General features: G+C 45.8%; 1 long non-coding RNA gene across 1 annotated transcript; it reads left to right on the forward strand.

The window, feature by feature from the left end:
* Positions 1 to 14,119: 14,119 nt before the first annotated feature.
* LOC133240674 (uncharacterized) lies at positions 14,120 to 15,566 on the forward strand. The gene is made up of 3 exons (XR_009734293.1): positions 14,120 to 14,207; positions 15,137 to 15,198; positions 15,461 to 15,566. It is a non-coding gene; the product is annotated as an uncharacterized LOC133240674 (long non-coding RNA).
* The last annotated feature ends 582 nt before the right edge of the window (positions 15,567 to 16,148 follow it).

Genomic DNA, 16,148 nt, shown 5'->3' on the forward strand with positions numbered 1-16,148 from the left:
AGAGATTCCACCGTTATCTTCAAGGTGCCTCTCTGACAGTGAAATTAACAAACAAAGGAAGAACAAATCTCATGCTCTGATCTGTGGTTTCATTCGAGGAGCCTCAACATTTCAAGGTCCTATCTAGGTTGGACATAACTTTCCTTCCAAGGAGTAAGCGTCTTTTAATTTCATGGCTGCAATCACCATCTGCGGTGATTTTGGTCCCCAGTGAAAGGTAATGGTGAGTGTGGATGTGTGGGTGAGGTGGGGAGAGAGGCCTAACCTTCCAACCAACCCTGGGACAAAGACAGTGCCGTCCTCTCACTCCCCTCACCCACCCCACTCCCTCCAGCTCAAGGATTCTTGATCTGGGAAGGCTGACCAGGAACCAACTGACTTGGGCCAATCTTCAACTCTCTCAACTGATTTTCCTGACCAAAAGGAAAGAGTCATGGAGCATTTACAGAAATGTGTGGGGATGCTTTTGACTGACACCATGAATGGGGTGGGGGACTCTAGCCTTTAGAGCTGAGGGTCCTCAGATGCTGAGAGCCCTGTGACAGAGGTGTCAATCCATGTACCAGGGATTGTGCAGATCATCCAGGCTCCATGGTGAGACACTTGGATGGATGGTGCCCTGTCTGGTATTTGATGATTCTAGGATCATTTCAAAAGTGAAGTGAAAGTCACTCAGTCGTGTCCAACTCTTTGTGACCCCATGGACTATACAGTCCACAGGATTCTCCAGACCAGAATACTGGAGTGGGTAGCCTTTCCCCTTCTCCAGGGGATCTTCCCAACCCAGGGATCAAACCCAGGTCTCCCACATTGTAGGCAGATTCTTTACCAGCTGAGCCACAAGGGAAGCCTTCATTTCAAACGGACCATCTTAAAATTACCAGAAGACATGCCGATGGCCCACCACATTTCTACCATCTATGCCTCCGGACATACAGACTAGTATGTCTTGACAGTGTCAGCATCATGGACTTCTTAACTGCTCTCTATAAAAGCAGTTCTTTCCTCTGCCCTAAACTAGGTCCTTCATGCTTCTAGGGTGACCACTGGCCCCTTGTGGAGACCACACCATCATGGCACACTGGCTGGCACCAGCCTCAGCCAGGGCCTGATGTCATGGGGGCCCAATGGCCACAAACGCAAAGGGGCTTTGTGTCCACAGGTGAGTGAAACAGGCCTTTTGTTGCAGACTCAGTCTTCATATACCTGCCCAGAGGAAGAACAGAAAACTGGGGGGTTATTAACAACAAATATCCAAGAACATGCCCTGTGGATGAAATGACAGCTTAATTGCTGACTGAGGAAGAAGCATGCAAATCCAATCAGGAAGGAACTGGATTTGAAGGCTTAAAACCTTGTATGGATTGTGGGTGGAGTAAATCCTTTAAACATCAGGAAAAATACAGCCTGCAGCTGCAATTCAGAACACTACTTTAAAACAATGTCATCACAAGAAGCAGAAGAATCAAAGACCATATTACCTTTGTTCTGCACTTTGGGGTTTTCATTTAACAAACATCTAGTGAGTACATGTGTTCCTGGCACTCAGCTGGTGCTGGGGATAACAAGAGGCAGCATCTGGCAAAGGGAACAAAACCTTGCATAGTGAGTGAGAGTTGCTCAGTCATGTCCAACTCTTTGCCACCCCATGGACTATGAAGCCTGCCAGGCTCCTCTGTCCATGGAATTCTCCAGGCAAGAATACTGGAGTGGGTTGCCATTTCCTTCTTACATAACCATGAAAGAATTACATGTTTGGAGAGCACATTTTGATCTTCTGGGTTGCAATCTTAGTAGTTGTTCTGTTGGATTTTCTGTTGATTAAATCATACTGATTCTTCTATGAGGTCTTCTACTTACTTTCTCTATTATCCTAGGATTGTAGTTCTTAATCTTGCAGGATTAAATGTAGAAAAAGACATTTATCAGACTAGCCATGGGAACTAATGATTGTACTTGACTACGTTAATTGATTGGAAATTTTGTGTTAAAAGATTGTGGGAATTCAGCAATACTTTTTAAGTGAATTATTTAATTAATTACAATAGCATTTACACTCAGATTTAGACTATACTTTTAGAGAGCCACCTTTATGCTAAATAATGTTCTAAAGAATAAAAGTATACAGTGGGCACAAGGCAGTCTTCTCCCATTATGGAGCTAATCTCTTAAGGGAGGAAATTCACATTTGGTTGGCTTGATGTACCCCTAAATCTAAGACTCGCAGGTTGGGAGGCATTGCTGTGTGTCTAAGAAGTCAGTTTCTCATTTGTTACAACTCTCTTCCTAATTTTCCTACTTCATCTCTCTCACTACTCTGTCCTATACCATTGCCGTAATAATTACCACACAGATACCCACATTCCCATTACATCATGGTGTCAAATCTAAATTCTTGAAATTTTGAGACCTTTTATATGCTTCCCAGGCATCTTAATCTTTCCTTTCAAACCTTTTATTCCTTTCCCGTTCTGACACTGATTCTGCTCAAGCCTTTACTGTTAACCTTAGGAAATTTACACTGCCTTTGTCCATCTTGCTCTAACTCACTACTACTTAGCAATTACTTTGGAGATTATTCCATTTTCTAAAGAGACATGGATTGGAATGTGATATATCATTCATGAAAATAACAGGGATATATGGTTGAACTATGAAGATTGCCATATATAATGATTTATAGATTTCAACCAGTGGCCCACTTCAAGGAATATTTGGAGTCACTTAAGTGGCAATTGACAGCGAAATTGTACTGAAACTTACTATCTAGATGCAGTGGGTAACAATCTGTAAGTAGAAAATGCGGAAGGCTTAGATTTAGTCATATGGATTTAGGAGTTTGCATCAGGTTTTGAGGCTAAACCAAGTGACTCAAAGGGAATTTAAAATTCTCTGCTCTTGACTATTAAAGAGCAATCTTTTGCTTTAAAGTTTTCAGAATTCCACTTCTTTTTTTTTTTCTTTAATAGAAAATTATTTAATTAGTATACATGTGTTCCCCATCCTGAACCCTCCTCCCTCCTCCCTCCCCCAATTCCACTTCTTGAAAGTACACAGACAACCAGTAGAAAAACAGCCTAGTTGGCCAGTCTCGGCCTAAAGGTTCAACAGGTGGATGCATAGATTTTTCACATGCTCTTGTATTTTCTGAAAACAAAGGTACTATTGTATTATTGCAGTACGTGTCCATATTGCAATAGTCGTCCATACTTGTGAGACTGTCTAAATCTGCACTTCAATCATGGTGATAGCCTCCCTTAGACAAAGTCTGTCAGGCCTGCCTCCTATGTTGGATGCTCTGTCTCTTCCTGGGGAAATTAAAGTACAAAAAGACTTCTTAATATTTTGAATTTTTGACTTGATATCCAACACCTCTCATACTGGTCAAGCAGTAGCTCCTATTCACTGAGTTCCTACTGTGCACCAGTTACATGCAGCTAGGTACTTTATCGGAGAAGGCAATGGCACCCCACTCCAGCACTCTTGCCTGGAAAATCCCATGGGCAGAGGAGCCTGGTAGGCTGCAGTCCATGGGGTCGCTAAGAGTCGGACACAACTGAGCGACTTCACTTTCACTTTTCATTTTCATGCATTGGAGAAGGAAATGGCAACCCACTCCAGTGTTCTTGCCTGGAGAATCCCAGGGATGGGGGAGCCTGGTGGGCTGCTGTCTATGGGGTCGCACAGAGTCGGACACGACTGAAGCAACTTAGCAGCAGCAGCAGTCATTGATGAAAACATCTGTTCACATGTGGATCCAGCTGTTGAACCAAGAAATTAAGTAAATCCACTGGGAGTGGGGGGTGAAGCAGGGAGGGGGAAGAGGACAGGAAGGGAGAGAAGTAAGAAAGGAGAGATGTGAGAGAGACCAAGAGAAGAATGGAGGGTTGGAGAGAGAGAGAAAAGATAGAGGGAGGAGGAAAAAGGGAGAGGGGGGAAATAAGGAGAGTGGGGCAGTGAGAGGAGGGGAACAGGAGTGAGCTCTGAGCTCAAATCTACAGGTGCAGGGCTTTTCTTATAGTATTAGGCTCCCACTTTGATGGAGAATCAATAAAAGAAAGTATCAACTTCACTGGGAGTAAAAGACATAGGAACCAAGCAACTCCTTGCATAAGAGCTTCTCATGAGAGATGCCTTCCAAGGGAAAGTGCCCTGCCCACACAGCGGGTTTGCACCTCAGATTTGACCCTGCCCCCCACCCCAGTCCTCACCCCTTTGACTTGCTTGGACACCACAATGCAGGATGAGCCTGTTACTTGGTATTTTTAATGTGAAGGAGACAAAGTCCCTCTTGTCCTGGGGCTGTTATGCTGACATGATCTGTGCATCTTTCTACCCTACTTCTGTTTCTCCCAAGGAAATGAGGCAAAGAAGTTTGACTTCCTTAAGCTAGTATGAGGGGTTAGATCTTTCCTGACTAATGGCTATCACAGCACCTCCACCCTCACCCAGATCTGAGCCACCTTAACTCCTGCATCCCCAGTTGAGAGGGTCCTGCCCTTGGGCTCCTGTTGGGCCTCTCCCCTCCCTGCGGGTTGAGTCTGCAAGTCAGGGACCAGGTACATGACCCCTCTGGGCCAGACCCTAGAAGCTCCTGCCACCAAGCATGAGGCAGCAAGCAGGTCTCTTCTCTGGACCCTCCTCTCTAGGACAGAAGATGCTATGTGAACCCCTGGGCTTGCACGGCCTTGTGCAGAGGGGTGACTGCCCCACACACATAAGGCCCTGGATACAGAAAGGAATCAGGGCTGGGCAGAAGGGGGAAGAGGCTTCCATCTGCATCTCTTCTTGGGGGTATGAATGAAGGTGGAGGGGGTGCATTAGATGCTTTTAAACTTCTCAAAAATCTGTGACCCTGTTAGGTGGATGAGCCATCGAAGAAATCAAGTACGTGGAAGGGGAGGTAGTGTGGCTAGAGGTGGGGCTTTTAGGAACTGGTGACATCCTCTAAACAACATGGCAAATGCCCCCTGCCAGCAGGAATGTAGCAGCCATGTGCACAGCTCACCTGAGCACATGCGGCTGTGGGTCTCAGTCACCTTCAGCCATTCATCCTGACTCTCTCCACACCTTCCCTGCCTGCCTGTGTCTGCCAGGCCCCCAGGACTTTCCTGCTTTCTTGTTCCTCTGCAAGAGAGGAAATGAGCAATGAATTACTTACCATGCAGCTACGATGCCATCCCCTCTGTATCAGATAAGCTTGGCCACACAGCACAGAATCTATCACCAAGACAGGCATTGGGGTTTCTCATCACAGTAAATGATTTACAGCTGAACTGACTGATGCATGACTGGTTTTGGACTGATGCAAGGAGCTGCCTTTGCCATGGTACCCCTGCTCCAGGGCTCCTGAGTGAGCCACACGGACCAACAGGGTACAATCTCTGCCTCCTGCCCCAACTGACTTGGCTTAGAATGCAGGTCTCTCCCAAGACATTTAATCAGGGTCCTACATGGTCTCTGGAACATCAACTTCAAGGGGTCTGGGAGATACCGGTGTGCATCCCCTGGATGGAATCAGACGGTATGCAGACTGAGCCCCACCAGCCCCAAAGCACCACCCCTTCCCGGCAGCTTCTCTGCAGATATCTCCTCACTACATTGGGCATAAATCGTCGCCATAAGAGAAGGCGTCCAACCTTCATCAGGACACAAAGCAGGCACTGGAGGGCTCTCGCACCAGCTGACAGCACATAGGCTGAGGTGCAGATAGAGGGAGGAGAGGGTGCATGGTGCGTGGCAAGGCCAGGCCCATCCTGGAGGTGCTCTGTGCTCTGGAAGAGCTTGAAGGAGCAAAGCAAGACAGAGCTGGCAGAAGATGATGTGAGGTCTGCTCTCTCCCCAGGCCCACCCTGGCCTTGTGTGCCCCAAGAAGCACAGGGTCCCTGCACCATTGCCTCTGAGGGTCTCGGGTATGCTGACCCAGCAGCCCTTCTCTAAGGGCATTCCATGCCCTGGATCCTCTCTCCTTCTCACCAAATTTGTACAGCATAATCGTCCCCCCAGAAAGGGAACTTGTGGCTTACAGTCACTGTCACTGAAGCTTCAGCTTCAATAAGCATCTCAGGAAGGTGTGGGACTGTCCACTCTCCAGGGACAGTGAGCAAAAGGACACCAGATGCTATCAGTCAATTTGCTTCCGGGATTTAGGTCTTGGGAGACCCAGGTAGCCAGCTGCACACCAGGCCCCCAGGAACCCAGGAGAGCAGAGCCCCCAGGAACCCAGGAGAACAGAGCCCTGTTGCAGTCAGATCAAACCACAGGAACTAAGGAGCACTTAACCGGCCTTTCTAGAGACAGTCCAAGCTCTTGTGTCAGCCAGTCTCCAATGACAATACAGTCTAAGTGGGAACAGGTCATGGGGCTCAAGGAGGAACTCAAGAGACAAAACAAGTTCCAGGAACCACCAAGAAACCACACTCTTTTCTAGGTAATTAGTATTAATTAAAGTACCTAGAACTCCAATGGAAGCCGTCTTCAGAATCTCAAAGCACCCACTTCCCTGTATTAGTCAGGTGCTTATGTGGAGAACTTAAATGGAAAGAAAGCCATAGTGACCTTGAAGTGAACTCTATCCTAAACTCAAAACAATATGATCTCAAAATATAAGAAGCAACAGCTAACAAACCCATGAAGAGAAATCAATAAGTCAACCTTTGGGAGTGGTGACTTAGGACATGTTTCCCAAATACTAGTAGCTCAACAGACCAAAAACATGAACAAAAATGCACCACATGCTTCAACCATCAGTGGAATTTCAAAATACTTAGCAGTGAACTAACAATGACAACACTGCATATCAAAATCTGGAGGCTTTCAGCCCGGACTGTTTCATATGTAGGTTCTGTCAAATTGTCTTTTTTTTTCAGTGTGTTAAAATCTATATAAACATACCAAACCAAACACATCACCCACAACATTAAGTTTTTAGTAGCTATTAAAATACATACTCAGATTATTTCATCATACACATGTATCATATTTTACTTAGTTTAGAATATTGAAGGACTTCCCCGGTGGTCCATTGGCTAAAATTTTGCACTACCAATGCGGGTGGCCCAGGTTAAATCCCTGGTCAGGGAACCAGATTCCAGATGCTGCAACTAAGACCCAGCACACCCAAATTATTTAAAAATAAATATTTTTTTTAATATAGTTTTAAATTTTTTATTATTTCAAACTATGCTGAAATCAATAATCTTTTGCATATATCTTAGTATTTATGCAAGAGCAATTCTATTTCAAGGTAAAAAGTGTACTCTCTTTTTTAAAGGATATGCCTATTACATATTAATTATCAAAATTAATTTAAAAATTAATTGATGCTACAAAATTTATACTCCCACAAAGATTGTATTAGAAACTCACTGACTATTCTCCATTCATCAAGTGATATAGCTAGATATTTAGCCAACCTATAAGGCTGAAAATTCTGTCTCAACTTGCAACACTGAGATGATTACATTGCTTTCCTCCTACAACCTATTATGTAGGTACTGTGTTAAAAGACTTTCTAACTTGAAATAATACCTGTATTCCTGAAAGCTCTGTCAAATTTCCAAGGAATAGATATTAAGTTTCATTCAGTTCAGTTCAGTCACTCAGTCATGTCCAACTCCTTGCAACCCCATGGACTGCAGCACGCCAGGCCTCCCTGTCCATCACCAACTTCCAGAGTTTACTCAAACTCATGTCCACTGAGTCAGTGATGCCATCCAACCATCTCATCCTCTGTTGTCCCCTTCTCCTCCCACCTTCAATATTTCCTAGCATCAGGGTCTTTTCAAATGAGTCAGTTCTTCAAATCAGGTGGACAAAGTACTGGAGTTTCAGCTTCAGCATCAGTCCTTTCAATAAATTTTCAGGACTGACTTTCTTTAGGATGGACTGGTTGGCTCTCCTTGCAGTCCAAGGGACTCTCACGAGTCTTGTCCAACATCACACTTCAAAACCATCAATTCTTTGGCGCTCAGCTTTCTTTATAGTCCAACTCTCACATCCATACATGACTACTGGAAAAACCATAGCTTTGACTAGACAGATCTTTGTTGGCAAAGTAATGTCTCTGCTTTTTAATATGCTGTCTAGGTTGGTCATAACTTTTCTTCCAAGGAGCAAGTGTCTTTTAATTTCATGGCTACAGTCACCAGCTGCAGTGATTTTGGAGCCCCCCAAAATAAAGTCTCTCACTGTTCTCATTGTTTCCCCATCTATTTCCCATGAAGTGATGGGACCGGATGCCATGATCTTAGTTTCCTGAATGTTGAGCTTTAAGCCAACTTTTTCACTCTCACTTTCATCAAGAGGCTTTTTAGTTTGTCTTCACTTTCTACCATAAGGGTGGTGTCATCTGCATACCTGAAGTTATTGATATTTCTCCCAGCAATCTTGATTCCAGCTTGTGCTTCATCCAGCCCAGCGTTTCTCATGATGTACTCTGCATAGAAGTTAAATAAGCAGGGTGACAATATACAGCCCTGACATATTCCTTTCCCTGTTTGGAACGTCTGTTGTTCCACGTCCAGTTCTAACTGTTGCTTCCTGAACTGCATACAGATTTCTCAGGAGGCAGGTCAGATGGTCCAGTATTCCCATCTCTTTAAGAATTTTCCAAGAAATTATGAAACAAGTTATGTTTCATAATTTGACTCTAAAACAGTATTAAGAAAAATTATGACTAAGTAGGACTCATCTCAGGAAGGCAATCATGACTCAATGTCAAAAAAAAATCTTCAGTGTAGATTTAACGTTACTAGAATAAAGGAGATAGTTCTATCATGTTTTCGCAGAACACACTTAGTAATGTTCAAAACCTATTTTTAACTGGGAGCAGGGGGAAGCTCTTAACAAACAGAAAAAAGCTGCAACTAGAAAGGAAATGCCTTAACTTAGAAAAAGTGATACACAGAACACATACAAGGAGTGTTATAGGGAGTGGTTGCCTATGAAGGGGGAAAAGGAGGAGTGAAAGAGGCCTATAAAAGGAATTAATAATGAAAATTAGAAACTAGAGTGGCATCTTCCACAGACCATGGTGATATTGTGGCCTGAGCCAAGAATTGGCTATATCTGGGGTTTAAAAAGTCCCAAACTATGAAACACAATTGGGCCTAATCATTTGTTTTACACAATGGATTCATCTATCATAAGGTTCATTCATCTATCAGAAGCCTGTGGGCTTCTCTTATCTCTTTAGACTATTTTGTCTAAAAAATTAGATTTCCAGTAAAACCATTAAATAATTCATCTGTTGAATAGGGCTATGCCCACAGGCCTCTGGGGAGGTTTGGGTTTTTCTTTTTGAAAAGCAAATATGTATCAAATGTGTTTGCTATCTTTGTCTTAAAAAGATACTTTAAAATACCTGTAGAGCAGATGGTCTCCAAAGAAGGTACATGTGCCTCAGAATGAGTCATGCCCATCCACTGGGGGATGGGGATGAAAAGAAATGTTAGAAATTTAATATTTATCTTAGAAAATGAGAAGATTAAACTTTATGATATTTACTCTACAATGGAAGCAGCTGCTTTTCCTTTTCTACATATCAGATGTTGGCTGCACCATGCAGGGCTCCTGAGGGACCCAGGGAGAACTGGGTGGCAGTGGGAGGAGGCAGGCATGTGGGCCTAATTAGATTGTTAATTTTAACTAGATTCACTCTTACAAAATAGCCCCAGAAGATTCCTGCCAGAAGATAGCAGAATGAGGATAAGGTCAACCATGCAACTCCAGCCAATGACCCTCTTACCATCCCTGATACAAACCCTTCATTGGCCACATTAACAAGTAAAAACAGAAACAATCTAATTAGACCTGATGGCAGACCCGGCAAAACATTGAAATAATCAGGAAGCTGATCTGAAGAATGGATTTACAGTCACCCAGTCTCCCTGAAGGATGTATTGTGCTGAGCTATTGGCTAACAATAGCACAAAGCCATCCTGATTAGCAAGACATTTGAAAACTGAGCAAAAATACAGATGCAAGAACATACATCTGCCAGCTCTTCAGCAATGTTTACTGTGAGAAGTGAGGAAATATTTAATCCATTGCCTTTGAGAACCTCAGTGAACTTAATGATAAAATTTTAAAGCCTCTTTCAAGGCTTCTTATTTCACAGCAATAGACTAAAAAAAAAAAAAAAAATCACAATATTTGAGAAACACTTGCTTTAGAGTACAGATGTCCTCAAACATGTCTCAGCTTATACTGTGTGTTTGATTCTGTATCAATAATAAAATATATCTTTAAAAATTTTTTTAAGATTTCTTCCTCTGCAATTTTGGGAACAGTCTCAAAAGGCTAAGTGTTAACTGTTCTCTAAATGTTTGCTAGAATTCTCCTCTGATGCTGTCTCATCCTGGACTTTTATTTGTTGAGAATTTTTTTCATTACTGGTTTGATTTCATTACTGATAATTGGTCTGTTGTCATTTTTTATTTTTCCTGTTTCAGTCTTGGAAGATTTTATATTCCTAGGACTTTGTTCATTTCTTCTATATTGTCCTTTTTATTGGCATATAATTGTTAATATAATCTCTCATGATCTTTTGTATTTAGGTGCTGTTGGTTGTAACTTATTTTTCATTTTTTATTTTATTAATTTGTGCTCCATCTCTTCTTTTCTTGATGAATCTGGACAAACATTTATCTTTCGTTTATTTTCTCGAAGAACCAGTTTTTAGTTTCATTGAACTTTTCTATTGTTTTCTTAGTCTCTATCTCATTTGTTCTACTCTGACATTATGATTTCTTTCCTTCTGATCTTGAAGGTTTGGGTTCAAAAAGCCCAAACCAAAATTTTGGATTTTGTTTATTCTTCTTTTTCTCGTCCTTTAAGTGTAAAATTTAAGTTGTTTATTTGAGATTTTTTTTGTTTCCTGATGTAGGCTTGTATGACTGTAAACATCCCTCTTAAAACTGCTTTTGCTGCATCCCATAGATTGTGGATCACTGTGCTTTCACTTTCGTGTGTCCTCAGGTGTGTTTTTATTTCCTTAATGGCCCATTGGCTGTTTGCCTGAGCACCTCCATAGGTACCATATGTGAGTTGATTGGGAACTAACAGGTAGGTCATAGGCAGCTGCGAAGCCAGACAGTCACATTTCAGCCACAATATGCTGCCCCAGCAGAAGACATGGCAGCAGGGCCAGCCCAGGGTGGGCCTGGCAGGCCCCACCCAGCTACCCCCTTGGGAATCCCAAAGGCTTTAGGAGCATCAGTCCCCTGCATCGCTCAACAGAAAAATATGCTTCCAGGACATTCCTCAGCACCTGTCACCTTCCACATGGGCAGAGTGGATGTGAGCCTGGGGATTGGATTCAGTTCCTGAGACAAAGCAGAGGAGGTGGCCCTCTGCCTCCTCCTTCCTCAGGGCCGTCCTGGTTCAGCGGGCTTTTGGCAACAAGGGGTTCAGCATCACCATGGGTAACACCTCACCACACAGAATGCAAGGGAGCTTCTATAAAAGGATTTGCTACAAATATTTCTTGAAGAAAATGAGCCAGTAACAAGGGCTTAAAAGTTCACTGGGAATTTAAGAAACGATCTTAAAACACCTGAGTACCAAACCTTCTCAAACCTTTAGTCCAAGGGCCACAGACTATGTCTGTAAAGGGCCAGAGAGTAAATGTGTCAGCTTTGCATGCCATGTGGTCCCTGCAACAACTCAACTCTGCCGTGAAAGCACGGGCAAGAGGTAGGCTGTGTGCCCGTGAAACCATGGCTGTGGGCATGGGCAGGGCCGATGGGAAATGCTGCTGCAGGAGTCCGAGTCTGCTCCAGTCCAGTGCCCTTTTCTTATGGATCTGGAAAGAGATCCTTTTCTTATGGACTCCGAGGAGGACAGCATGGTCAGGTCCCGCAGGAACCGACCTCCAGGTATGGACAGCCTTCAGAAATAGATGGATGCTCGAAGCTGGGTAGAGTATCATTCCGAGAAGCACTGTCTCCCCAACTCCAAGGACAAGCAGTTTTACACCAGCCAGAGGGTTGGGGGTGGGTCCCAGAGACCAGACAACCAGTGAGCCTTTTCCTCCATGATGTAATGCTTCCAATACAGAACTTCATTGGCTACATGACTTAGAACTAACTCACCAAGGTTTACAGGGATGAAATCTGTGGAATCCAGGATTTTCTCTGAACAGGAGGCTGGGTTAAGCCCTGGTTGAACTCAGCTGCTATTTTCTTGTCCTCAGTTGACTTTTGAATTATACACACAGTTTGTGGGATTCTTGGGCTTTCATATATTTTACTTGCATTAACATTAAAAAAAACCCTCATTAATAGATTTTCCAAAGCAGTAAATATTCTCTGGAATTAGTGCTCCAAACCCTTCAGAGTCCTGCTGTGATTTTTATTATTCCATTTTATCCATGGAAACAGAGACCCTGGAGCAGAAAAACTTCCCAGTTGCACTGAGTCTAGGGCTGAGGACTCAGCCCCAGATTTTAAAAGCAGAAAGAAAAGGAAGAAGCTACAAGACCGAGAATGGCTCTGGCAGTTTTTCTGGGTTGTTGATCCCCATCTTCCAGCTCCAATCATTCCATTTCCTGTGTGAACATCCACTGTGAGGCTGGCTGCCAGCCAGGGGCCTGCGTGCAAGGCAGTGTGCTGGGAGACGTGGGCCCCAAGACTAGCTGGGCTGGCTCCATTACTGCCGCCCTGGGGCCTTGAGCAAGGCCCATGCCTGGAGAATTCTATGGACAGAGGAGTCTGGCAAGCCACAGTCCATTGGGTTGCAAAGAGTCAGATACGACTGAGCAACTCACACACATGCTTGGGTGAGCCTTTTTTTTTCACTTTACACTCATGCTGTAAAGTGAGCCTAACAGTGCCTCCCTGGCAGAGAAATTGTCAAGAATCAAGGAGAGCACATGTGTGAGTCCCTGGCACAAATTTGGTGCTCAAAAACAGTAGGCTGGCTTTACATGGTGTCTGTTCCAAGCAGTGAGCTTCAGGAGGCTTGTGGGTTCCGCCAGCGTCCACAAAAGATGTGATGAGGTGACTTCCTGGGCTGTAAGGGCCAGGCACTGGAGCAGCCTCACATAGCACAGAAGCTCTCTTTCCAGGAACATGTGCTTGGCCTTGCCTGTTTGAACCTCCAGTGTCTCCAGGGCAGAGCAGCCCCCCACACACACGCCCACACAGCAGTCACGCTTCCCAGGACACTGTTGGGGGCACCACGCGTGATGCCCCCAGGAACACAGGACTCCATGAGCCAGGGGCCAGGCACCTGAGCCATCTCCCTGTGCTTTGACCAAATACACTTCTGCAGTTTGGCGTGGCTTTAGATCTGGATATTCAAAGACACACCAGGCAGATGTGGGCCAGACATGTATCTTTCCTACAGCATGAAGACAAAGCCAGGCTGCTGCCTGGAGAGAAGCCATGTCTGAGGCAGATGGGTCCCACTCGAAGCTTCCTGGGAGATGGAGGGGCACTGGCAGGTGGGCGCGTGTTTGGGCTGGGGAAGGGGGTCTGGGTTCAAAGACTGGGTTCTACGCCCTTGCCCATCCTCCCTCTAAGCCCCCTGCCCGCCCTGCACCAGCTCATGCAGCCCATGGGAAGAAAAATGCTGTGATCCCAGAATCATCTCAGAAGCAGGAACCCTGCCAGCGTTTGCCCAGGCCACAGGAGGAGAGAGGAGCAAGTGCAGCCTGCCCCCCACCCAGTACCATCGCCGCTTAGGGCCCAGGACATGCACGCCCCACGCCCCAGGAGCTCAGACCACGAGGATGAGACCACTGTGTGCACCACTCGACATGTGAAAATTCCAAGATGCTGTCTCTAACACGGTGATCTGGATATGGAGGAGCCTCCTTAACTTCCCCTAGTGACACAATTAGTCCCTGCTTTGCTGCAAGGCTGTTTCCAATTTACAGTGCAGCTCACACCCCAGCTTCCCCGCATTTGGCACATGTATATCTGACCACCTGCTGCCTCTGACAGTGTGCCTCAGAAGCTCATGACTTAGGAGGCTTCATTGCTCACTTGGAGGAGACACAAAATGACAGAATCAGAGTCTCTCCTCCATCATAAAAGCCGTATGTCACACCCTCCCATTCTGAGCATCTGCATTCATATGGAACCCTGACAACTGGAGACTTTCCCCAGGTTGCCCAAATGGTAAGAGATGGAGCTAGATTTTAGTCTGGCCTGTCTCCCTTCAAACCAGTGTTTTTCTCCTCCGCAGCCACAAATCCAGAGGTGAGGTGTCATTTGCCACTTGACACCAAGTCACCCAGCCCCATGCAGAGTTAGAGCCTGTTCCCCCATCAGGGCTAAGCCACTCTGCCCTCTAGTTCTGCAAGGATGGTGGACAAACTGGCTCCCCTCCTCCCTTCAGCACTGTTGGTGTGTGGGTGGTGGCTGCTGCTGCTGCTGATAAGCACTTCAGTCGTGTCCGACTCTGTGCGACCCCATAGACAGCAGCCCACCAGGCTTCCCCGTCCCTGGGATTCACCAGGCAAGAACACTGGAATGGGTTGCCATTTCCTTCTCCAATGCATGAAAGTGAAAAGTGAAAGTGAAGTTGCTCAGTTGTGTCCGACTCTTCACAACCCCATGGACTGCAGCCTACCAGGCTCCTCTGTCCATGGGATTTTCCAGGCAAGAATACTGGAGTGGGGTGCCATTGCCTTCTCCCGTGGGTGGTGGCTACACACCCACAAAAGAGAGGCAGCTAGTGAGTCAAGTGGTGGCTAGTGTGTCCCCTCTGAATGAGCCCTGAGATGGCATGACTGCCCACTTCCTTCCCCTACTCCACAGCTTTTGGCTGAACCCCCCTGAGTTCTTCAATTCATCTTCCCTAAGCCTGAGCCCTGGAGAAGGCAATGGCACGCCACTCCAGTACTCTTGCTTGGAAAATCCCATGGACTGAGGAGCCTGGTAGGCTGCAGACCATGGGGTCGCTAAGAGTCGGAAATGACTGAGCGACTTCACTTTCACTTTTCACTTTCATACATTGGAGAAGGAAATGGCAACCCACTCCAGTGTTATTGCCTGGAGAATCCCAGGGACGGGGCAGCCTGGTGGGCTGCCATCTATGGGGTCGCACAGAGTCGGACACGACTGAAGTGACTTAGCAGCAGCAGCAGCAAGCCTGAGCCCTCTCCCCTCCTGGCCATCTCCCACAGTGTCCAAGTTGGTCAGAGGCTTATACCTACATCTGAAGTCCAGAACTCAAAACCTGGAAGAGGTGAGTGCCTGCTGTCTTCCCCCCAGGCTGAGGAGGAGCAGGCAGACAGGCCAACATCCCCAGGGCCGGGGAAGGGAGGGCCCACAGGTCGGGCCCCAGTAGCAGGACAGATTTCTTCTGGAGGAAATGCCCGCCACCCTCTCTGGGCCCTGAGCGACTCTCCCCTGAACCACATCCTGGAAGGTTTCTGTGGATTCTGGCCAGGGGTCTGAGAGCCTCAAACGGCAAACCCTCACCCCTTTACCAAGTATCACTCTTGCAGGATGCTGCCTGGGATGTGTCCAGGGCTGGATTTCACACTTTGAGCAGTGAGAATATGCAGATCGCTGAGCACGGTGAATGGAAGTGGGCCGCCCACCACACCTGCAGGTCTGATGAGCTGTGAGTCTCCTCAGACATTTGACTGTGACCCTGATCCTCCCTCCAGGCTGAGTGGAGGGTGTTCTTGAAACAGACAAGAGTCTCTGCTGCAGAGAAGCTGTCTACAGTATGAGGTCACTTCTTATTACAGCTTTCCCCAGGGTGGATGCTGCATGCGGCACACAAAAGATCAGCCTTTCCCTTCCCATCATCACAGCATTAATATCAAGCACCCACCTAGTCCTCTACTCTGCCCAGTTAATGAAGTTCTGTTCTCAAAGCTTTGGAAAGAAGTTTTAATAAGGATGGTCAGGTCTGGCCAGCAGGCTCTTGTCAAGGGATCCAGGCAGAATTTTTTCCAGTGGAAGGTCTGCAACAATTTATTCCGGTCAGACTGCTACTAAGCCACAGGAGATGTTGCTGCCATCAGGGTATCAGATTGTAAATGACACTCTGATAAAGACATTGTGCTGGATCCTTCACAGTTCTATACACAGAAATTCTAATTTATTCGCCCTCTAGGCTCTCCAGGAACAGGGGTGGAATGTCCTGCTCTCACTCCCACTGTGATGACTGCCCAGTGACTTGCG

This window comes from Bos javanicus, chromosome 28 (assembly GCF_032452875.1).
Source record: "Bos javanicus breed banteng chromosome 28, ARS-OSU_banteng_1.0, whole genome shotgun sequence".
Lineage (NCBI taxonomy): Eukaryota > Metazoa > Chordata > Mammalia > Artiodactyla > Bovidae > Bos > Bos javanicus.